The 26,288-nt window shown below is 44.4% G+C and overlaps 1 long non-coding RNA gene across 1 annotated transcript in view; it reads left to right on the forward strand.

Annotated features, from left to right (window-relative positions):
- Positions 1-23,658, forward strand: part of LOC144508207 (uncharacterized) — a 40,453-nt gene extending 16,795 nt beyond the window's left edge. Inside the window, exon 3 of the long non-coding RNA XR_013500249.1 lies at positions 23,634-23,658. This is a non-coding gene — a long non-coding RNA (uncharacterized LOC144508207). The remainder of the gene's footprint in view (positions 1-23,633) is intronic.
- The last annotated feature ends 2,630 nt before the right edge of the window (positions 23,659-26,288 follow it).

The raw sequence follows: 26,288 nt of genomic DNA on the forward strand, positions 1-26,288 counted from the left end.
AAGTTAATTTGATTTTGTTTATTTGTTTGGACACTGTAAGATGTCCCTGATTAAGGACCAAACTGATGGTCCAATCGGGGGCACCATGGGAGTGTCAGTTCCTCTGGCACTCCGGATGGAGACTGCACCCTGACAGCACTCTGTATAGTGTTCCTGGATCTTGGAAATCAAGGGATTTTGGTGAAGGGACTTCTGCCTCCGAGGAGTTATTACACCTCTGGTCATTGCTAAGGCAGCACACCATGCTAACATGAAAAACAAAATAAATAGATCACTCCACAGTGTCAATTATTAATTTTAATTCAGATTCTTAGTTTACTTTAATATTTACATAATTGATTCTCAGAATTGATCACAAGAAACTGCACAAAAGCCGAGGTTCAGTTGCCTTCGTTATCGTCTCACTGTTTCTGTCCAATCCTGAGATGTGATCATTAACCAGACCAGTGCTGGGTGTATCAGGCACTGCACCAATTGTGTTGTAAAGTGTATTTTCAATTGATTCTTCAGACAATGTTAACACCAATCTCTCTGTCCCACAGGAGATGGTCAAGATTCCGGTTATGGTAAATATTTTAAATTGGAGACAATATTTTCCTCAAATTTATTATGCACAGCAAATCAGGGAGCTGAATCACAGGAGGTCAAATCGATAATATCTGTTCATAATCCCACATCTCATATGACATCTGTTAGGGACTGGATGGGAAACTCCAAGGTGTGTTATGAAGTTAGCCTCGAACCTCACTTTTACATTTGATTTTGACATAATGTGTTTCACTCCAGGTATGATTCAAGTGACCCATGAGGGAACTTCTATCAAAATGAACTTTATTCCGGAACACAGTTAGAATATAACAAAAATAATTTGTATAATCTTTACCAATTAAACTTGAAAAAGTATAATTCTTAACAGCTAGCTATCTCTATTGTTCCAGTCTAGCAGTATCTCCCATCGACATAAATCTCTTCTTTGGGATGAGTTAGCACGGAAACCAAAGAGGCAGGCTTCCCGCTGGGCGCCACAACTCAGTTTAGTTCCAGAAATCGGCGTGGAGCTGCTTAAATTATTTAAATGAAGATTGACATGTTATTAATGGGCCCGGGACTGACGTTTCTGGGCCCACTGGCCTCTTCCCTCCCACCAGGGGTGTTTCACTCCAGCAGGGTTTACAATAGCTCCACACTAACGGGGAGCTGGTGGCCCAAACCCACTGGAGTGAGGAGAGGCCGTTGCGGTCCCCCAAGAGGTCAGGGTAAGGAGGGGTACTCCCTGGGCATTGCCAGCTTGGCAGTGACAGACTGGCCTCCAGCACTGCCCAAGGTGCAAAGTGGTTATGCCCAGCGGGCAGCTTGGCTCTGCCAACTGGGCATCAGCCAGTGCCAAGTGGGCAGGGCCAGTGTGCGGGGCCTATAGGGGCGGCGTCTCTTGGGGGAGCTTTGTGGGGTCGGGGGGCTTCCCGCTGCCATTCTGCATTCAGAGGTGACAGAGGGTGGGAGGCCAGCGAAATGGGCCGACCATTGTGTGTTGGGGGGTGGGGTGTCGGCCTGCTGGGGGGGATTGGGGCCTCAGGGGCGGCTGGGACTGCAGGGTCAGGGCTGCCAGTGGCTGGGATGGGAATCGGGATATCGGGACTGCCGAGGGCCGGGGGTGCAGGGAGAAGAGATCGAAGTGGGCAGGGTGAGGGGGGGAATATCGGGGCGGGCCAGTGGTGTGGTGGGGGGGGGGGGGGTGGTCGAGGCTAGCCCGGACACATCCGGAGTGCCAGTGATTGGGCGTTCAGGGGTCGTATTGCCAAAGTTGCAGGACTGTGGGACTGGCCAGTGATCGAGTGGCAGCGCTCGGGAGGCTGGCAGTGTGGGTCACTGCACATGCTCTAATCTTGGCGCTGACAGATCGACGCATGCGCAATGGCGCACTCAGCGCTATGCTGCCGGCCACTCCTGCGGGAATAGGCCCTGGTCCCTGATTTTGAATGAGATTCGCGCTGAGGCACTTTGCAGTGCACAGAGTGTGGGAGATTCATTTTGAAAATCCCACTGATATAACCAATGGATTTACTCCAGTTTTTACATGAATTTGACACTTTTTTGGGAGAATCCCACCCATAGAATCCCTGCAGTGCAGAAGGAGGCCATTCAGCCCATCAATTCTGCACTGACCTTTTGACAGAGTCTCTTATCCATTGGTTTTTAGGAATGAAAGAGATTAGTAAATATTTCACTGATTGTTTTTGGATTTCATTTGGATGAATTGTGACAATGTGATTGTGAATAGTGGCGTTGGGAATAAATATGGGAAGATGTTTTGCAATGAGGAACTTGTTCAGTGCTGAATGTGTCAGTCACTGTACTGATTGTGAATGAATGGGAATTTCAGATTGATTCTGTACCCCGAATGTTAACATAAATCCATCTAATCCACAGGGAACGGACATTCCACCGACCATGGTAAATATTTTTATTCTAAGTTTTCTCAATTTTAACATTCATTCCTCTCCATCAATAATAAAGGTCGGCAGGGTAAGTTTTTTTAGTTCATTTATGGGACCTGGGTATCACTGGCTGGCCAGCATTTATTGCCCATATCTAGTTGCCATTGGAGGGCAGCTGAGAGTCAACCACATTGCTGTGGCTCTGGAGTCACATGTGAGCCAGACCGGGTAAGGATGGCAGATTTCCTTCCCTGAAGGACATTTGCGAACCAGATGGGTTTTTCCAACATTGATTCCAGATATTTTTTATTGAATTCGAATTCCACCATCTGCCGTGGCAGGATTCAAACTCAGGTCCCCAGAACATGAGCTGAGTTTCTGGATTAATTGTTTGGTGATAATACCACTCTGCCATCGCCTCCCCATTCTTGCTGCTAAAAGCATTGCTGTGGTCATTCCTTCTCTGTCCACACACTGATTGTTTTTGGATTTGGATGAATTGTGACAATGTGTTTGTGAAAAGTGGCATTGAGGAAAAAAATATGGAAAGATGTTTTGCAATGAGGAGCTTGTTCAGTGCTGAATGTGTCAGTCACTGGACTGATTGTGAATGAATGGGAATTTCAGATTGATTCTGTACCCCGAATGTTAACATAAATCCATCTATTCCACAGGGATGGGACATTCCAGCAGCTATGGTAAATATTTTTATTCTAAGTTAGTTTTCTTCAATTTTAATATTTGTGCCTCTTCATCAATAATAAAGGTGGGCAGGGTAAGTACAAACTGAAATTCAGAGCCCCTGTAAACAAAAGGCATCAATACTTCATACAATCACTCAAGGACATCTTCCCACTTGTTAGAAAGGTGCTGATGATGAGAATTTCCTCTTGTAAAGATTTTAATCAGGTCATTGAGGTTGGCCTGCTTGAATATGAACTCCCTGATTAAGGCCAAACTGATGGTCCAATCAGGGTCGCCAAGCTCTCTACTTAAACAGGAGTGTCAGTTCCTCTGGCACTCCGGATGGAGACTGCACCCTGACAGCACTCTGTATCGTGTTGTTGGATTTTGGAAATAAAGGGATTTTGGTGAAGGGACTTCTACTTCCAAGGACTTATTACACCTCTGGTCATTGCTAAGGCAGCACACAATACTAACATGAAAAACAAAATCAATAGATCACTCCACAGTGTCAATAATTAATTTTAATCCAGATTCTTAGTTTAATTTAATATTTACAAAATGTAATCTCAGAATTGACCACAAGAAACTGCACAAAATCCAAGGTTTAGTTACCTTCGTTATCGTCTCACTGTTTCCGTCCGACCCTGAGATGTGATCATTAACCAGACCAGTGCTGGGTGTATCAGGCACTGCACCAATTGTGTTGTAAAGTGTATTTTCAATTGATTCTTCAGACAATGTTAACACCAATCTCTCTGTCCCGCAGGAGATGGTCAAGATTCCGATTATGGTAAATATTTTAAATTGGAGACATTATTTTCCTCAAATTTATTATGCACAGCAAATCAGGGAGCTGAATCACAGGAGGTCAAATCAATAATATCTGTTCATAATCCCACATCTCATATGACATCGTTATGGACCGGATGGGAAACTCGAAGGTGTGTTATGAAGTTAGCCTAGAACCTCACTTTTACATTTGATTTTGACATAAGGTGTTTCACTCCAGGTATGATTCAAGTGACCCATGAGGGAACTTTTATCAAAATGAACTTTATTCCGGAACACAGTTAGAATATAACAAAAATAATTCGCATAATCTTTCCCAATTAAACTTGAAAAAGTATAATTCTTAACAGCTAGCTATCTCTATTGTTCCAGTCTAGCAGTATCTCCCATCGACATAAATCTCTTCTTTGGGATGAGTTAGCACGGAAACCAAAGAGGCAGGCTTCCCGCTGGGCGCCACAACTCAGTTTAGTTCCAGACATCGGCGCGGAGCTGCTTAAATTATTTAAATGAAGATTGACATGTTATTAATGGGCCCGGGACTGACGTTTCTGGGCCCACTGGCCTCTTCCCTCCCACCAGGAGTGTTTCACTCCAGCAGGGTTTACAATAGCTCCACACTAACGGGGAGCCTGGTGGCCCAAACCCACTGGACTGAGGAGAGGTCATTGCGGCCCCCCAAGAGGTCAGGGTAAGGAAGTGTACTCCCTGGGCATTGCCAGCTTGGCAGTGACAGACTGGCCTCCAGCACTGCCCAAGACGCAAAGTGGTTATGCCCAGCTTGGCACTGCCAAGTGAGCATCGGCCAGTGCCAAGTGGGCAGGGCCAGTGTGCAGGGCCTATAGGGGCGGCCTCTCTGGGGGGAGCTTTGTGGGGTCGGGGGGCTTCCCGCTGCCATTCTGCATTCAGAGGTGACAGAGGGTGGGAGGCCAGCGAAATGGGCCGACCATTGTGTGTTGGGGGGTGGGGTGTCGGCCTGCTGGGGGGGGATTGGGGCCTCAGGGGCGGCTGGGACTGCAGGGTCAGGGCTGCCAGTGGCTGGGATGGGAATCGGGATATCGGGACTGCCGAGGGCCGGGGGTGCAGGGAGAAGAGATCGAAGTGGGCAGGGTGAGGGGGGGAATATCGAGGTGGGCCAGTGGGGTGGTGGGGGGGGCGGGTGGTCGAGGCTAGCCCGGACACATCTGGAGTGCCAGTGATTGGGTGTTGGGTGGGGGTGGGGGGGGGGGGGCGGAGGGGTCGTATTGCCAAAGTTGCAGGGCTGCGGGGCTGGCCAGCGATCAAGTGGCAGCGCTCGGGAGGCTGGCAGTGCGAGGTCACTGTGCATGCTCAAATCTTGGCAATGACAGATCGACGCATGCGCAATGGCGCACTCAGCGCTATGCTGCCGGCCTCTCCTGCGGGAATAGGCCCTGGTCCCTGATTTTGAATGAGATTCGCGCTGAGGCACTTTGCAGTGCACAGAGTGTGGGAGATTCATTTTGAAAATCCCACTGATATAACCATAAGACCATAAGACCATAAGACATAGGAGCGGAAGTAAGGCCATTCGGCCCATCGAGTCCACTCCACCATTCAATCATGGTTGATTTCAACTCCATTTACCCGCTCTCTCCCCATAGCCCTTAATTCCTCGAGAAATCAAGAATTTATCAATTTCTGTCTTGAAGACGCTCAACGTCTCGGCCTCCACAGCCCTCTGTGGCAATGAATTCCACAGACCCACCACTCTCTGGCTGAAGAAATTTCTCCTCATCTCTGTTCTAAAGTGACTCCCTTTTATTCTAAGGCTGTGCCCCCGCGTCCTAGTCTCCCCTGTTAATGGAAACAACTTCCCTACGTCCATCCTATCTAAGCCGTTCATTATCTTGTAAGTTTCTATCAGATCTCCCCTCAACCTCCTAAACTCCAATGAATATAATCCCACGATCCTCAGACGTTCATCGTATGTCAGGCCTACCATTCCTGGGATCATCCGTGTGAATCTCCGCTGGACCCGCTCCAGTGCCAGTATGTCCTTCCTGAGGTGTGGGGCCCAAAATTGCTCACAGTACTCCAAATGGGGCCTAACCAGTGCTTTATAAAGCCTCAGAAGTACATCCCTGCTTTTGTATTCCAAGCCTCTTGAGATAAATGACAACATTACATTTGCTTTCCTAATTACGGACTCAACCTGCAAGTTTACCTTTAGAGAATCCTGGACTAGGACTCCCAAGTCCCTTTGCACTTTAGCATTATGAATTTTGTCACCGTTTAGAAAATAGTCCATGCCTCTATTCTTTTTTCCAAAGTGTACGACCTCGCACTTGCCCACGTTGAATTTCATCAGCCACTTCTTGGACCACTCTCCTAAACTGTCTAAATCTTTCTGCAGCCTCCCCACCTCCTCAATACTACCTGCCCCTCCACCTATCTTTGTATCATCGGCAAACTTGGCCAGAATGCTCCCAGTCCCGTCATCTAGATCGTTAATATATAAAGAGAACAGCTGTGGCCCCAACACTGAACCCTGCGGGACACCACTTGTCACCGGTTGCCATTCTGAGAAAGAACCTTTTATCCCAACTCTCTGCCTTCTGTCTGACAGCCAATCGTCAATCCATGTTAGTACCTTGCCTCGAATACCATGGGCCCTTATTTTACTCAGCAGTCTCCCGTGAGGCACCTTGTCAAAGGCCTTTTGGAAGTCAAGATAGATAACATCCATTGGCTCTCCTTGGTCTAACCTATTTGTTATCTCTTCAAAGAACTCTAACAGGTTTGTCAGGCACGACCTCCCCTTACTAAATCCATGCTGACTTGTCTTAATCCGACCCTGCACTTCCAAGAATTTAGAAATCTCATCCTTAACGATGGATTCTAGAATTTTGCCAACAACTGAGGTTAGGCTAATTGGCCTATAATTTTCCATCTTTTTTCTTGTTCCCTTCTTGAACAGTGGGGTTACAACAGCGATTTTCCAATCCTCTGGGACTTTCCCTGACTCCAGTGACTTTTGAAAGATCATAACTAACGCCTCCACTATTTCTTCAGCTATCTCCTTTAGAACTCTAGGATGTAGCCCATCTGGGCCCGGAGATTTATCAATTTTCAGACCTTTTAGTTTCTCTAGCACTTTCTCCTTTGTGATGGCAACCATATTCAACTCTGCCCCCTGACTTTCCTGAATTGTTGGGATATTACTCATGTCTTCTACTGTGAAGACTGACGCAAAGTACTTATTAAGTTCCTCAGCTATTTCCTTGTCTCCCATCACTAGATTACCAGCGTCATTTTGGAGCGGCCCAATGTCTACTTTTGCCTCCCGTTTGTTTTTAATGTATTTAAAGAAACTTTTACTATCATTCCTAATGTTACTGGCTAGCCTACCTTCATATTTGATCCTCTCCTTCCTTATTTCTCTCTTTGGTATCCTCTGTTTGTTTTTATAGCCTTCCCAATCTTCTGACTTCCCACTACTCTTTGCCACATTATAGGCTCTCTCTTTTGCCTTGATGCATTCCCTGACTTCCTTTGTCAGCCATGGCTGCCTAATCCCCCCTCTGATAACCTTTCTTTTGTTTGGGATGAACCAATGGATTTACTCCAGTTTTTACACAAATTTGACACTTTTTTGGGAGAATCCCTGCAGTGCAGAAGGAGGCCATTCAGCCCATCGATTCTGCACTGACTTTTTGACAGAGTCTCTTATCCATTGGTTTTTAGGAATGAAAGAGATTAATGAATATTTCACTGATTGTTTTTGGATTTGGATGAATTGTGACAATGTGATTGTGAATAGTGGCGTTGGGATCAAACATGGAAAAATGTTTTGCAATGAGGAGCTTGTTCAGTGCTGAATGTGTCAGTCACTGTACTGATTGTGAATGAATGGGAATTTCAGATTGATTCTGTATCCCGAATGTTAACATAAATCCATCTAATCCACAGGGAATGGACATTCCACCGACTATGGTAAATATTTTTATTCCAAGTTAGTTTTCTTCAATTTTAATATTTATTCTTCTGCATCAATAATAAAGGTTGGCAGGGTAAGTTTTTTTTATTCATTCCTGGGACATGGGTGTCACTGGCTGGCCTGCATTTCTTGCCAATCCGTAGCTGCCTAAGGGCAGTTGAGAGTCAACCACATTGCAGCGGCTCTGGAGCCAGACCAGGTAAGGACGGCAGATTTCCTTCCCTAAATGACATTAGTGACCCAGATGGAGTTTTCCAACAATCAACAATGGTTTCATTATCACAGCAGATTCTTAATTCCAGATATTTTTTATTGAATTCAAATTTCACCAACTACCGAGGGAGGATTCGATCCCAGAACATGAGCTGAGTTTCGAGATTAATAGTCGAGCAACAATACCACTAGGCCATTGCCACCCGACTAGTGTTGCCAACATCATTGTTGTAGTCAGTCCTTCTCTGTCCACACACTGATTGTTTTTGGATTTGGATGAATTGTGACAATGTGATTGTGAATAGGGTGTTGGGGGAAAAAATATGTAAAGATAGGCCGCGATTCTCCCATCGCGACCGGCAACTTTTCTGGCGGGTCAAGGTGCGAGGCGCGCCCATGCGCCAGGAATGCATGTGCATCTCCCAGAGCCGGTCAGACCATGCTGGAAACCAACGGCAAGGCAGGTAGGTGATTTAAATCTTTTGTAAATGTATTTTAAATATGTTGATCAGTTCATTATCGGGAACTTTCAGGTCCCAATTAAATCTCCCACCCCGCCAGGAGTATTTCATTCCGGCGGGATTCAGACCAGCTCTCCACATTCTTGGAACTGGCGGGACACCCCAGGAATGAAGGGGGGCAATCGGGGCCCCCCAGGGGGTTGGGCCATCGGGGGCTGGTGCCCCCTGGTCATGGGCACCCTGGTAGTGCCAGCCTGTGTCCCCTGGCACTGCCCAAGGGGCAAAGTGCCCATGCCCAGAGGGCACCTTGGCACTATCCATCGGGCATTGGGCAGTGCCAAGTGGGCGGGACCTATTGTGGGTGGGCCCTAGGAGTGGGCTGGAGGGGTCCCGCTGCCACTCTGTAGACAGGATTGGTCTGGGATGGAGAGAGGGCAGCGATTGGGGCGGGCTGGGGTGATGGCCTCCCGGCGGAGGTGTCTGCCTCGCAAGGGGGGGTCTGACCCCAGATGAATCAGTGTGGGGGAGGGGGTCTGCTGGGGCAAGGGGGGGTGGAATCGCCGCTGCTGGGGGAGGGAGTGGGCTGCGCATGGGGGTGCTCCGGGACGGTGGGTCTCAGGGCTGGCCCGGGAATTGCTGTGGGTGCCACGATCGGGCCGTGGGGGGCTCTGGAGAGGCAGCACTGCGGGGGTCCCTGGCTGGCCAGCGATCGGGCTGGCCAGCAAACAGGGAGTTTGACAGAGCGCGACTACTGCGCATGCGCAGACCTCCAGAACTGTCAAACTCCGGCGTGAATGGGCCCACGCCCCCGGGTTTTCAATGAGATTTACGACTGGGACCTCTGCAGTGCACAGAGTGCAGAGATTCAGGTGAGAAGCTGAACTGACAAAACAGTTGGGATTTAGAACAGTTTTCCCAATAATTCAGCACTTTTGGAAGAATCGCCCCCATGTTTGGCAATGAGGAGCTTGTTCAGTGCTGAATGTGTCAGTCACTGTACTGATTGTGAATGATGGGAATTTCAGATTGATTCTGTACCCCGAATGTTAACATAAATCCATCTAATCCACAGGGAATGGACACTCCAGCAGCTATGGTAAATATTTTTATTCCAAGTTAGTTACTTCAATTTTAATATTTGTTCTTCTTCATCAATAATAAATGTGGACAGGGAAAGTTTTTTATTATTTATTCATGGGACCTGGGTATCACTGGCTAGCTCGCATTTATTACCCATCCCTAGTTTCCCTTGGAGGGTAATTAAGAGTCAACCACATTGCTGTGGCTCTGGAGTCACATGTAGGCCAGACCAGGTAAGGACAGCAGATTTCCTTCCCTAAAGGGGCATTAGTGACCCAGATGGGTTTTCCTGACAATGGTTTCATGATCATCAGTTGATTCTTAATTCCAGACGTTTAAAATTGAATTCAAATTCTGGCGGGATTCGAACCCGGGTCCCCAGACCATTAGCTGCGTTTCTGGATTAATAATCCAGCGATAATACCACGAGGCTATCGCCTCATCCTTATTGTTCAAATCATTGTTGTCGGCATCCCTTCTCTGTCCTCACACTGATTGTTTTTGGATTTGGATGAATTGTGACAATGTGATTGTGAATAGTGGTGTTGGGGAAAAAATATGGGAAGATGTTTTGCAATGAGGAACTTGTTCAGTGCTGAATGTGTCAGTCACTGTACTGATTGTGAATGAATGGGAATTTCAGATTGATTCTGTACCCCGAATGTTAACATAAATCCATCTAATCCACAGGGAATGGACACTCCAGCAGCTATGGTAAATATTTTTATTCCAAGTTAGTTACTTCAATTTTAATATTTGTTCTTCTTCATCAATAATAAATGTGGACAGGGAAAGTTTTTTATTATTTATTCATGGGACCTGGGTATCACTGGCTAGCTCGCATTTATTACCCATCCCTAGTTTCCCTTGGAGGGTAATTAAGAGTCAACCACATTGCTGTGGCTCTGGAGTCACATGTAGGCCAGACCAGGTAAGGACAGCAGATTTCCTTCCCTAAAGGGGCATTAGTGACCCAGATGGGTTTTCCTGACAATGGTTTCATGATCATCAGTTGATTCTTAATTCCAGACGTTTAAAATTGAATTCAAATTCTGGCGGGATTCGAACCCGGGTCCCCAGACCATTAGCTGTGTTTCTGGATTAATAATCCAACGATAATACCACGAGGCTATCGACTCATCCTTATTGTTCAAATCATTGTTGTCGGCATCCCTTCTCTGTCCTCACACTGATTGTTTTTGGATTTGGATGAATTGTGACAATGTGATTGTGAATAGTGGTGTTGGGGAAAAAATATGGGAAGATGTTTTGCAATGAGGAACTTGTTCAGTGCTGAATGTGTCAGTCACTGTACTGATTGTGAATGATGGGAATTTCAGATTGATTCTGTACCCCGAATGTTAACATAAATCCATCTAATCCACAGGGAATGGACACTCCAGCAGCTATGGTAAATATTTTTATTCCAAGTTAGTTACTTCAATTTTAATATTTGTTCTTCTTCATCAATAATAAATGTGGACAGGGAAAGTTTTTTATTATTTATTCATGGGACCTGGGTATCACTGGCTAGCTCGCATTTATTACCCATCCCTAGTTTCCCTTGGAGGGTAATTAAGAGTCAACCACATTGCTGTGGCTCTGGAGTCACATGTAGGCCAGACCAGGTAAGGACAGCAGATTTCCTTCCCTAAAGGGGCATTAGTGACCCAGATGGGTTTTCCTGACAATGGTTTCATGATCATCAGTTGATTCTTAATTCCAGACGTTTAAAATTGAATTCAAATTCTGGCGGGATTCGAACCCAGGTCCCCAGACCATTAGCTGTGTTTCTGGATTAATAATCCAGCGATAATACCACGAGGCTATCGACTCATCCTTATTGTTCAAATCATTGTTGTCGGCATCCCTTCTCTGTCCTCACACTGATTGTTTTTGGATTTGGATGAATTGTGACAATGTGATTGTGAATAGTGGTGTTGGGGAAAAAATATGGGAAGATGTTTTGCAATGAGGAACTTGTTCAGTGCTGAATGTGTCAGTCACTGCACTGATTGTGAATGAATGGGGATTTCAGATTGATTCTGTACCCCGAATGTTAACATAAATCCATCGAATCCACAGGGAATGGACATTCCACCGACTATGGTAAATATTATTATTCTGAGTTAGTTCTCCTCAATTTTAATATTTGTTCCTCTTCATCAATAGTAAAGGTGGGCAGGGTAAGTACAAACTGAAATTCAGAGCCACTGTAAACAAAAGGAATCAATACTTCATACAATCACTCAAGGATATATTCCCACGTGTTGGAAAGGTACGAATGATGAGAATTTCCTCTCGTAATGATTTTAATCAGGTCATTGAGGTTGGCCTGCTTGAATATGAACCCCTAATTAAGGGCCAAATTGATGGTCCAATCGGGGGCACCATGGGAGTGTCAGTTCCTCTGGCACTCCGGATGGAGACTGCACCCTGACAGCACTCTGTATAGTGTTGCTGCATCTTGTAAATCAAGGGATTTTGGTGAAGGGACTTCTGCTTCCGAGGGCTTATTACACCTCTGGTCATTGCTAATGGCAGCACACCATGCTAACATGAAAAACAAAATCAATGGATCATTCCACAGTGTCAGTTATTAATTTTAATTCAGATTCTTAGATTAATTTAATATTTACATAATTGATATCAGAATTGTTGACAGAAACTGTGCACAAAAGCTGAGGTTTAGTTGCCTTCATTATCGTCTCACTGTTTCCATCCGACCCTGAGATGTGATCATTAACCAGACAGTTGCTGGGTGTATCAGTCAATGCACCAATTGTATTGTATTTTCAATTGATTCTTCAGACAATGTTAACACCAATCTCTCTGTCCCGCAGAAGATGATCAAGATTCCAGTTACGGTAAATATTTTAAATTAGAGACATTATTTTCTTCAAGTTTATTATGCACAGCAAATCAGGGGACTGAATTACAGGTAGTCGAATCAATAATATCTGTTCATAATCCCACATCTCATATGACTTTACCTGTCAATCAACCGAATCAAGCCCTACCCTGCAAAGTCCCAGGAGAAAACACGAAAGAACAGAACTCTACATTAGTTCGGATTAAAACAAACATTGTAGCAATTAAGATCAAGTATGTTGCTGCAGACAGAATGGCTCTGCGTGCATAGAACAGATCCTGCACAAGAAACTTGACTAAAATACATTACTTAAAGGCACAGTATCCTCACACTTCACTACATCACCCCACAGTTCACTGAAAATTGCTCATGATGGACAGAAGTATTAATGTTGTGCTACTTCTTTGATCGCTGTGAGTGAAGAAAGAATCTTAATATTGTCCATAACAATGTGAAATCAAACCCTTTGCTCGACTGGACAAAATGAAGCTTTCATTTTTTTCTCGATGGGTTAATCCAGAATATTGGTGTTCTGCATACAGATATAATTAAATATTGAGGGTGAATGACCACAGACATGCTGACCGATATGTTTGCAGGATACACACTTAATCCGATCATAAACAGGCAGACAGCAAGAGGAAAAGTACAATGCTGCAGATGCTGGAAATCTGAAACAAAAACAGAAAGCGCTGCGTAGACTCAGCAGGTCTGGCAGCATCTGCAGAGAGAGAAACAGAGTTAATGTTTCAGATCCCTGCGGTCCTTATTCAGAGCTCCTCTCTCCCCAGAGAAGTTGCCAGGGCTGCTGTGTATATCCAGCATCTTCTGATTTATTTATTTCATCTCATTTGTGCTGGAACTACAGTGTCACAGTGGTTAGCACTGTTGCCTCACAGTGCCAGGGAGCCAGGTTCAATTCCGGCCATGGATCACTGTCTGTGTGGAGTTCGCACATTCTCCCCGTGTCTGCGTGGGTCTCCTCAGGGTGCTCCAGTTTCCTCCCACAGGCCAAAGATTAGGTTGATTGGCCATGCTAAATTAACCCTCGTGTCAGGGGAATGGCAAGGTAAATATGTGGGGTTACGGGAACAGGGCCTGGGTGGGATTGTGGTCGGTACACACGCGATGGGCTGAATGGCCTCCTTCTGCACTGTAGGGATTCTATGATTCTAACCATAAAATCTTAGAAGAGTTACAGCACAGAAGGAGGCCATTTGGCCCATCTTGTCCATGCCAGCCCAAGGACACCCAGATGTCTTTCTAGTCCCACCTTCCTGCACACAGCCCATAGCCCAATAGCTTATAGCACTCGAGATGCAGATCCAGGCACTCTTTGAAAGAGTTTGGGGTCTCTGCCTCCACAACCAACTCGGGTAGCAAATTCCAGATGCCCACCACTCTCTGCATAAAAAAGGTCTTCCTCATGTTCCCTCTACACCTGCTGACACTTATCTTGAATCCATGTCACCTGGTTGTAAAATTCTCCACCAAGAGTAACAAATTTATTCATGGAATCATAAAATCCCTACAGTGCAGAAGGAGGCAATTTTGGCCCATCGAGCCTGCACCAACAACAATCCCACCCAGGCCCTATCCCCGTAACCCCACACATTTACCCTGCTAATTCCCTGACACTGAGGGGCAATTTAGCATGGCCCATCAACGTAACCTGCACATTTTTGGACTGTGGGAGGAAACTGGAGCACCCGGAGGAAACCCACGCAGACACAGGGGGAAACTCCACACAGACAGTCACCTGAGGCTGGAATCGAACCCAGATCCCTGGTGCTGTAAGGCAACAGTGCTAACCACTGTGTCACCGTGCCGCCCCACTCTATTCTGTCCACTCTATCTATTCCCCTCATAATTTTGTACACCTCTATCGTGTCACCTCTCAGCCTTCTTTTTTTCCAAGGCAAATAATTCCAACCTATCCAATCTCTCCTCGTAGCGACACTTTTCTAGTCCTGACAACATTCTTGTGAACCTCCTCTGCACTCTCTCCAGAGCAACTATGTCCTTCCTGTAATATTGTGATCAGAACTGCCCATAATATTCCAGTTCTGATCTCACCTGTGTTTTTTACATTTCCAACATTTAATCCTTACTTTTGTGTTGTATACCTCTGCCAGTGAAGGAGAGCATTCCATGTGCCTTCTTTACAACCTTGTTGACCTGAACAGCTGCCTTTAGGGACTTGGGTACTTGTACACCAAGATCTCTCACTTCATCTACCCTTCTTAGTATATTCCCATTTAGTGTGCATTGCATATAACTGTTTGACCTCCCCAAATGTATTGCCTCACACTTCTCTACGTTAAACTCCATCTGCCACTTTACAGCCCACTGCACCGACCCTTCGATATTATTTTGGAGATTATAGCTATCCACTACTCGGCCAATCTTTGTGTTGTCTTCAAATTTTCCAATTGTTCCCCTCACATTCACGCCCAAACTGTTCATATATAACACAAACAGCAGGGGGCCCTACACCGAACCCTGCGGAACACCACTTGAAACAACTTTCCATTCACAAGGGCATCCATCAACAATTACCCTTTGTTTGCTGTTGCTAAGCCAACTTTGGGTCCAGTTCGCCACATTACCCTGTATCCCATGGGCATTTGCCTTTTCGACCAATCTGCCATGTGGGACCTTGTCAAACACCTTGCTAAAATCCACGTACACAACATCCACCGCGCTACCTTCATCAACCCTCACTTCCTCAAAAAATTCAATCAGGTTTGTGAGGCACGACCTTCCTTTATCCATGCTGACCATCCCTGACAAACCCATGCCTTTCTACCTGACAGTTGATCGTATTTCTCATAAGTTCATAAGTTAATAAGTTCATAAGATATCGGAGCACAATTAGGCCATTCGGCCCATTCGAGTCTGCTCTGCCATTTGATCATGGCTGATATGCTCCTCAACCCAATTTTCCTGCCTTCTCCCCGTAACCCTTCAACCCATTACCAATTAAAAATCTGTCTCACTCCTCCTTAAATGTCCCAGCATCCACCGTACTTTGGGGGAGCGAATTCCACAGATTCACAAGACTTTGGGAGAAGAGTTTTCTCCTCAACTCTGTTTTAAATTTGCTGCCCCTTATCCTAAGACGATGACCTCTTGTCCTAGAATGCCCCATAAGAGGAAACATCCGCTCCATGTCTACTTTATCCATACCTTTTATCATCTTGTATACCTTAATTTGATCTCAGGATTGATTCTACTAATTTACCCACCGTCGATGTAAGACGAACAGGTCGATAATTGATTGGCATTTCCTTCAATCCCATTTTAAACAATGGAACAAAGAACAAAGAACAATACAGCACAGGAACAGGCCCTTCGGCCCTCCAAGCCTGCGCCGCTCCCCGGTCCAGGATTGAATCCTGAATCCAGGATCCCCGCCCAATTTTCCAGCCTATCTACATACTAATATCCTATCCCCGAGCTGTCCCTCACAGCTATGATGCTTTGTTCATCACAACCTATTAACTCACCCCTACCCCCCCATTCCAGACCATGTGATCTCCAGGGAGAGGCAAAAACTCAGAGTGAAAACCCCAGGGCCAATATGGGGAAAAAAAAATCTGGGAAATTCCTCTCCGACCCCCTGAGGCGATCGAAACAAGTCCAGGAGATCACACTGGCCCTGATCGGAAAATGCTTCCCAACCCTATTCATTTCCACTTCCACGAACACCATATGAATTCCCTGCCCCCGAGACAGGTTCCCAACTATCCGCAGTTTCGCTCTGTACTGGCACCAGCAAGATGATCATAGTTTCATTACAGTTTCATTTCTCCAGTCCTCGGGAACCTCCCCTGTATCTAGTGAGGATTGGAAATTCATCCTCAGCGCCCTTCTGGACTGAAGTATCATTTGCCAGATGGCTTTGAGAAGTGACCACCTGGACAAGATGATTTCTTTACAATCACGCTCGGTTGATCCATTCTAAAATTCAAAGCCTGCAGAGTAACACACAAACTCATTGATCTATCTCCCATAATGTGACTGGTTCAACTTACTTATCATAGAATCCTACAGTACAGAAGGAGGCCATTCAGCCCATCTGCACTGACCACAATCCCACCCAGGCCCTGTCCCAATAACCCCATGCATTTACCCTCGCTAGTTCCCCTGACACTAAGGGGCAATTTAGCGTGACCAATCCACCTAATCCGCACATCTTTCAGACTGTGGGAGGAAACCGGAGCACCCGGAGGAAACCCACGCAGACACGGGGAGAACGTGCAAACTCCACACAGACAGTGACCCGAGGCCAGAATTGAACCCTTGTCCCTGGCGCTGTGAGGCAGCAGTGCTAACACTGTGCCACCATGCCGCCCGTTGCTTTGATATTAACTGGTAATGTTGCTGATAGTGTCTGAAATGACACTGTGTGCCCGATTTTACCATTTTGATTCTAAGTGCTGGTGGACTTGAATCTGGGAGTGTTTCAGATCTGACTTTCAGACCTGTTCTCAGGTGCCCCCATGCGCACTCTGCCTAAAAAAGTATCAGTGATTCTGAATTGCACTGTAGAAGCCTGTGGGTGGGGCTTAAAGCACCCGAAACATTGCAGCTCCAATCGGAGCCTTTAACAGTGCAAACGCAGTAAAAATAATAGTAAAATGCTCCCCTGCCACATCGCTCCCGGGCCGGATAATGCCTCCTCCTGACCCCCACAGACATTGCCCCAACCCCACAACATAACTGTCCTCCTTATCACCCCCCCCCCGCCCCCCCGCTACCCAGACTGATCATGGCCCCTTCCCCACCTTCCCCCTCACTGATCTCAGGCAGAGTGGCAGTGGACCCCTCCTTTGCCCTCACTGATCTCAGGCAGAGTGTCAGCAGAACTCCCCTTCCCCCCCCACGAGAGAGCAATCTGACCCGCCTCTCCCCCCCCCCCCCCCCCCACCCGCCCCCGCAATCACTGATCTGAGTTAGAGAGCTGCCGGAAGCTGTGAACTTACCTCCTCAGAAGCTGGAGCGCCCGAATTTGATACAAACAAATATCAGTTGTTTTTCTCCGGAGAATATTTAGAACGATTATGAAGCCATACTTGAAGCATTTGGATGAGCTTGAATGATTAAGCTTCCTCAACAAGCTCCTTTCCTTCTCTATGAACGGTATGCTTTGTCTGTATAGTGCGCAAGAAAAAATACTTTTCATTGTATACTAATACGTGACAATAATAAATCAAATCAAATCAAATCAAATTGTCGAAATTACCTCAGCCATTTATTGTGCTGACCAGTTATCCTTCCGAAGCCAAGTTGCTGATTGAAAAATAAACAATGATTTTTGTCACATTTGGATAAAAAGTTTAACTGATAATGGCTCTGAGGTGAGGAATAAAAGATACACTGATGCTTAAGTGATGTGGAGTTAACTTTCAAAAAATCTGGACCAATTGACAATCCAACCAGCGCAGACGTGTGGTTCTATCATTGTTGGACCAAGTAATCCAGAAACCCAGGGGAATGGTCTGGGTTCTAATCCCAACTCGGCAGATTGTGAAATTCAAATTCAATCAAAATGTGGATTTTTATTTATTTATTCATTTGTGGGACATGGGTGTCGCTGGCTGGGCCAGCATTTATTGCCCATTCCTAGTTGCCCTTGAGAAGCTGATGGTGAGCTGCCATCTTGAATCGCTGCAGTACATGTGCTCTGGGATGACCCACAATGTCATTAGGGCGGGAATTCCAGGATTCAATTAAATTTAATGAATTAAAAGTCTTAATTATGACCATGAAACCATTGTTGTTTAAACCCATCTGGTTCACGAATGTCTTTAGGAAAGGAAATCTGCCATGCTTACCTGGTCTGGCCTACATGTGGCTCCAGAGCCACCGCAATGTAGTTGACTCTCAAATGCCCTCAGGCAATGGGCAATAGATACTGGCCCAGCCAGCAACGCCCACATCCCATGAATGAATAAAAAAAAGTCTGAGACTACACCTGTCGATTGTCACGTAGATTTAATTTTGATTCTTTCAGTCAATGTTTACTCAAACCTATTTGTCCCACAGGTGGCAATTATGTTAGCAGCTTTGGTAAGTATTTTAGCGGCTTTGGTAAGTATTTTAACACAAATATTTTTCTTCAATCAGAGTGGATAAATCCCCAGGACTGGACAGGGTATTCCCACGGACCTTGAGGGAAGCTAGTGTTGAACTTGCAGAGGCCCTGGCAGACATATTTAAAATGTCAGTATTCACGGGGCAGGTGCCGGATGATTGGAGGGTGGCTCATGTAGTTCCGTTGTTTAAAAAAGGTTCCAAAAGAAATCCGGGAAATTATAGGCCAGTAAGTTTGACGTCGGTGGTGGGCAAGTTATTGGAAGGTGTGATAAAGGATAGGATCTACAAATATTTGGATAGACAGGGACTTATTAGGGAGAGTCAACATGGCTTTGTGCGTGGTAGGTCATGTTTGACCAATCTATTAGAGATTTTCGAAAGTGAATGAAGGGAAGGCAGTGGATGTTGTTTACCTGGATTTCAGCAAGGCCTTTGACAAGGTCCCTCATGGGAGGTTAGTTAGGAAGGTTCAGTCACTGGGTATACATGGGGAGGTAGTAAATTGGATTAGACACTGGCTCAATGGAAGAAGCCAGAGAGTGGTTGTGGAGGATTGCTTCTCTGAGTGGAGGCCTGTGACTAGTGGTGTGCCGCAGGGATCGGTGTTGGGTCCATTGTTGTTTGCCATCTATATCAATGATCTGGATGATAATCTGGTAAATTGGATCAGCAAATTTGCTGATGATTCAAAGATTGGAGGTGTAGTGGACAGTGAGGAAGGTTTTCAAAGCTTGCAGAGGGATTTGGACCAACTAGAAAAATGGGCTGAAAAATGGCCCCAAATGGAATTTAATGCAGACAAGTGTGAGATATTGCACATTGGAAGAACAAACCAAAGTAGAACGTACAGGGTAAATGGTAGGACTCTGAAGAGTGCAGTTGAACAGAGAGATCTGGGAATACAGGTACAGAATTCCCTAAAAGTGACGTCACAGGTGGATAGGGTCATAAAGAGTGCCTTTGGTACATTGGCCTTTATAAATCGGAGTATCGAGTATAAAAGTTGGAGTGTTATGGTAAGGTTATATAAGGCATTGGTGAGGCCGAATTTAGAGTATTGTGTACAGTTTGGGTCACCTAGTTACAGGAAGGATGTAAATAAGGTTGAAAGAGTGCAGAGAAGGTTCACAAGGATGTTGCCGGGACTTGAGAAGCTGAGTTACAGAGAAAGATTGAATAGGTTGGGACTTTATTCCCTGGAGCGTAGAAGAATGAGGGGAGATTTGATAGATTTTGATGGGTATAGAGAGTGTGAATGCAGGCAGGCTTTTTCCACTGAGGCTGGGGGAGAAAAAAACCAGAGGGCATGGGTTAAGGGTGAAAGGAGAAAAGTTTAAAGGGAATATTAGGAGGGGCTTCTTCATGCAGAGAGTGGTGGGAGTGTGGAATGAGCTGCCGGATAAAGTGGTAAATGCAGGGTCACTTTTAACATTTAAGAAAAACTTGGATGGGTTCATGGATGAGAGGGATGCGGAGGGATATGGTCCAAGTGCAGGTCAGTGGGACTAGGCAAAAAATGGTTCGGCACAGACAAGAAGGGTTAAAGGCCTATTTCTGAGCTGTAACTTTCTATGGTTCTATGGTTCTTCAACCCTTTGGTCCAATCGATAACCTGTCCAATGCTGAATGTGTCAATCACTCCACCACTTGGGGTGTAATGTGGATTTTTAAGCTATTAGCAGGTAAAGGCAGGATAGATAAAGATAAATTATTTCCAGTAGTTGGAAATTACATAAAAACGTAGAAACTAGAAGCGGGAGTAAGTCATCTGGCCCTTCAAGCCTGCTCCGCTATTCATTTTAATCATGGCTGATTATCGAATTCAATATCCTGATCCCCTTCCCCCCCCCACATCCCTTGATCCCTTTAGCCCCAAGAGCTATATCTAATTTATTTTTGAAATCAAACAACGTTTTGGCCTCCACTACTTTCTGTGGTAGTGAATTCCACACATTCACCACCGTCTGGGTGAAGAAATTTCTCCTCACCTCAGTTCCAAAAGGTTTGCACCTTATCCTCAAACTATGCCCCCGAGTTCTGGGCTCCCCAACCATTGGGAACATTCTTTCTCAATCTACTCACCCTGTTAGAATTTTAAAAGTTTCTATGAGATCCCCTCTCACTCTTCTAAACTCCAGGGAATATGATCCTAACTGATTTAATCTCTCCTCATATGACAGACCTGCCATCCCAGGAATCAGCCTGGTAAACCTTCGCTGTACTCCCTCTATAGCAAGGACATTCTTCCTCCGTTTCTAGAACAGGCTACTGTGGGAGGCGAGGGAGGAGATTGCTGAGCCTCTGGCGATGATCTCAGTTTCTCCTACAAGAGGAGAGGCTGTACTTGATTTGGTATTGGGAAATGAACCTGGGCAGGTGTCAGATCTCTCAGTGGTAGAGCATTTTGGAGATAGTGATCATAATTCTATCTCCTTTACAATGGCATTGGAGAGAGATAGGATCAGACAAGTTAGAAAAGTGTTTAATTGGAGTGAGGGGAATTATGAGGCTTGCAGGCAGGAAATTGGAGGCTTAAATTGGAAAGAGGTTTTCTCAGGGAAATGTACGGAAGAAATGTGGCAAATTTTCAGGGAATATTTGTCTGGAGTTCTGCATAGCAACGTTCCAATGAGACAGGGAAGTTATAGTAAGTCACAGGAACCGTGGTGTACATGTAATGAATCTAGTCAAGAAGAAAAGAAAAGCTTACAAAAGGTTCAGGGAGCTGGGTAATGTTAGAGATCTTGAAGAGTATACGGCTAAGAGGGAGGATCTTAAGAAGGAAATTAGGAGAGACAGAAGGGGTCATGAGAAGGCCTTGGCAGGCAGGATTAAGGAAAACCCCAAGGCATTCTACAAGTATGTGAAGAGCAAGAGGATAAGACGTGAAAGAATAGGACCTATCAAGTGTGACGGTGGGAAAGATGTTTTGCAATGAGCAGCTTGTTCAGTGCTGAATGTGTCAGTCACTGCACTGATTGTGAATGAATGGGAATTTCAGATTGATTCTGTACCCCGAATGTTAACATAAATCCATCTAATCCACAGGGAATGGACATTCCACCGACTATGGTAAATATTTTAATTCCGAGTTAGTTTGCTTCAATTTTAATATTTATTCCTCTTTGTCAATAATAAAGGTGGGCAGGGTAAGTACAAACTGAAATTCAGAGCCGTGGTATCCAAAGGCATCAATACCTCACACAATTACTCAAGGACATCTTATCACTTGTTAGAATGGTACGAGTGATGAGAATTTCCTCTGGTCGTTGCGAATGGCAGTACACCATGCTAACATGAACAAAATAAACAGATCATTCCACAGCGTCAATATTTAGTTTTAATTGCTCTGATATTATTTTTAATTAATTGTTACATAACTGATTCTCCGGAGTAACTACAAGAGCACTAAATTAAACTGAGCACAAAAGCCAAGGTTTAGTTACCTTCAGAGAATTCATTATAGCCTCACTGTTTCGGTCAGACCCTGAGGTGGGATCATTAACCAGACCACTATCAATAATTATCAAATGGACGATAGAATAATTCTGCCGAATGTGTTACCTGAACTCATTATTTGCCTCCGAGTACCTTACCCTCAATAACTACTTAAAGACATGCTGGTGAGGTGAGTTGGCCATGCTAAATTGTCCCTTGGTGTACCTGAACCGGAGTGTGGCGACTCGGGGATTTTCACATGAACTTCATTGCAGTGTTAATGAAAGCCTACTTGTGACACTAATACTTAACTTTACCTTACTTGTTGAAAACATCGGGCATTTTGATTTACACCAGTTTTCCCGTGAATTCAGCACGTAGAACTTCTTTGGGAGAATCGCGGAAGCTAATTCCTGAGTTCCAGAACATTCAAAGACCGAAGATTCCCCTTTTACAGAAAGAGATGGTTTAGTTTAATGAAAACGTGTGTGAGGTTTATTCACCAATTAAGATGTTGAACGATAATGATGAGTGAATTGATGAGTGTGAACAATTGCTTTTACTGACAGTTGGAACATTCATTCTGCTGCAATCTAACCTTGTAGAAATTAACTAAATTGCTCATTGGAAATTTGTAGTCACTGAGGAAGAGATTTATCTGATGGTATCTGTGAGATGAGTAGACATGAGCAACAGGCGAATGAGTTAGTAGTGAGGAGATAAGTTTTGAATGATGTGATCCAATTGGAAAATTGGCCAGTACTCCATGTATCAATCACTGCACGGGTTGGGATGTAATCTGGATTTTCAATTCATCCTTTGGCCAATGTTAACTCAAATCCCTCTGTTCGACAGGAGCTGGTGGTGACGTTTCAAGCTCTGGTAACTATCTTAACACAAATCCTTTATTTTCCACACACTTATTATAAGGGGAGGTGATTGCCTAGTAGTTTTATCGCGAGGTTATTAATCCAGAAACTCAGCTAATGTTCTGGGAATCGTGTTTGTATCCCACCATGGCAGATGGTGGAATTTGAAATCAATTAAAAAAAATCTGGAATTAAGAATCTACTGATGATCGTGAAACCATTGCCGATTGTTGGAAAAACCCATCTGGTTCACTAATGTCCCTGAGGGAAGGGAATCTGCCACAGCAATGTAGTTGACTGTCAGCTGCCCTCTGAACAAGGGCAACTAAGGATGGGCAATAAATGCTGGCCAGCCAGCGATGCCCAGGTCCCATGGATGAATGCAAATAAAATTATATCTGACAATTCAGGAAACTTAATGACAGATGGTTTGAAGAATAAAAAAATGCCCAAAATCCCTAATTCCTTGTTATTTCACCACACAATCCGTTAGCTGGTTGGCAACTATTCCTAATGTAGGGAGGTAGTAATATTTTTGGATCTCATTTGGATGAATTATGACAATGCGATTGCGAATAGTAGTGTTGGGGAAAAAATATGGAAAGATGTTTTGCAATGAGGAGCTTGTTCAGTGCTGAATGTGTCAGTCACTGTACTGATTGTGAATGAATGGGAATTTCAGATTGATTCTGTACCCCGAATGTTAACATAAATCCATCTACTCCACAGGGACTGGACATTCCAGCAGCTATGGTAAATATTTTTATTCTGAGTTAGTTTTCTTCAATTTTAATATTTGTTCTTCTTCATCAATAATAAAGGTGGGCAGCGTGAGCTTTTAAAAATTCATTCATGGGATATGGGCATCACTGGCTGGCCAGCATTTATTACCCATCTCTAGTTGCCCTTGGAAGGCAATTAAGAGTCAACCATATTGCTGTGGCTCTGCAGTAACATGTAGGCCAGACCAGGTGAGGATGGCGGATTTCCTTCCCTAAAGGGGCATTCGTGACTCAGATGGGTTTTTCTGAGAATGATTTCATGTTCATCAGCTGATTCTTAATTCCAGATTTTAAAAACTGAATTCGAATTCTGCCGTGGCGGGATTCAAAACCGGGTCCCCAGACCATTAGCTGAGTATCTGCATTAATAGTCCAGCAATAATACCACGAAGCCATCGCCTCATCCTTATTTTTGTTAAAATCATTGTTGTTGGTATCCCTTCTCTGTCCGTGCACTGATTGTTTTTGGATTTGGATGAATTGTAATAGTGTGATTGTGAATACTGGTGTTGGGAAAAAATTATGGAAAGATGACATGCAATGAGGAACTTGTTCAGTGCTGAATGTGTCAGTCACTGGACTGATTGTGAATGAATGGGAATTTCAGATTGATTCTGTACCCCGAATATTAACATAAATCCATCTAATCCACAGGGAATGGACATTCCACCGACTATGGTAAATATTTTTATGCCGAGTTAGTTTACTTCAATTTTAACATTTCTTCCTCTTGATCAATAATAAAGGTGGGCAGGGTAAGTACAAACTGAAATTCAGAGCCGTGGTAACCAAAGGCATCAATACTTCACACAATTACTCAAGGACATCTTATCACTTGTTAGAAAGGTACTCGTGATGAGAATTTCCTCCAGTCGTTGTCAATGGCAGCACACCATGCTAACATGAAAAAAATAAACAGATCATTCCACAGTGCCAATTATTAATTTTAATTGATATTACGTAATTGATTCCCTGAAACGACAACAATTTTTAAGTTCTAACTGAATTTATTAAGTAGGCTTACATTAACAGTGTAGTGAAGTTACTGTAAAAATCCCCGAGCAAATAGAAATGTAGAAACTCAAAGCAGGAGGAGGCCATTCGGCCCTCAGTTCACAGACCAGATCACAACTTGCAGCAACTTTACAACCTACACCTGTTTTTAAATATAAGTTGACCACAAGATCCCAGCATGTTTAACTCTCAGTCACAACTGGCTGGATATAGCACTGGGGGCGAATGGGATCAAATGATATGGGGAAAAAACAGGACTAGGCTACTGAGTTGGACAATCAACCATAATTGTAATGAATGGCGGAGCAGGCTCAAAGGGCTAAATGGCCTCCTCCTGCTCCTATCTTCTACGTTAACTGATCTTCAAAGCCAATACTGCCATTATTGTTAAAATCATTGTGCCAGTCATTCCTTCTCTGTCCACACACTGATTGATTTCTGGATTATATTTGGATGAATTGTGATAATGCGATTGTGAATATTGGTGTTGGAAAAAAAAATATGGAAAGATGTTTTGCAATGAGGAGCTTGTTCAGTGCTGAATGTGTCAGTCACTGTACTGATTGTGAATGAATGGGAATTTCAGATTGATTCTGTACCCCGAATGTAAACATAAATCCATCTAATCCACAGGGAATGGACATTCCAGCAGCTATGGTAAATATTTTTATTCTGAGTTAGTTTACTTAAATTTTAATATTTGTTCTTCTTTATCAATAGTAAAGGTGGGCAGCGTCAGTTTTTAAAAATTCATTCATGGGATATGGGCGTCCCTGGCTGGCCAGCGTTTATTACCCATCTCTAGTTGTCCTTGGAGGGCAATTAAGAGTCAACTATATTGCTGAGGCTCTGGAGTCACATGTAGGCCAGACCAGGTAAGGACAGCAGATTTCCTGCCCTATAGGGGCATTAGTGACCCAGATGGGTTTTTCTGACAAGGATCATAATTCCAGATTTTCAAAATTGAATTCAAGTTCTGCCGTGGCGGGATTCAAAGCCGGGTCCCCAGACCATTCGCTGAGTTTCTGGATTAATAGTCCAGCAATAATACCACGAGGCTATTGCCTCATCATTGTTGTTAAAATCATTGTTGTAGGCATCCCTTCTCTGTCCGTGCACTGATTGTTTTTGGATTTGGATGAATTGTAATAATGTGATTGTGAATATTGGTGTTGGGAAAAAATTATGGAAAGATGTTTTGCAATGAGGAACTTGTTCAGTGCTGAATGTGTCAGTCACTGTACTGATTGTGAATGAATGGGAATTTCAGATTGATTCTGTACCCCAAATACTAACATAAATCCATCTAATCCACAGGGAATGGACATTCCACCGGCTATGGTAAATATTTTTATTCCGAGTTAGTTTACTTCAATTGTCACATTTATTCCTCTTTATCAATAATAAAGGTGGGCAGGGTAAGTACAAACTGAAATTCAGAGCCGTGGTAACCAAAGGCATCAATACTTCACACAATTACTCAAGGACATCTTATCACTTGTTAGAAAGGTACGAGTGATGGGAATTTCCTCTGGTCGTTGCGAATGGCAGTACACCAAGCGAAGATGGAAAAAATAAACAGATCATT

Source organism: Mustelus asterias, chromosome 20 (genome assembly GCF_964213995.1).
Source record: "Mustelus asterias chromosome 20, sMusAst1.hap1.1, whole genome shotgun sequence".
Taxonomy (NCBI): domain Eukaryota; kingdom Metazoa; phylum Chordata; class Chondrichthyes; order Carcharhiniformes; family Triakidae; genus Mustelus; species Mustelus asterias.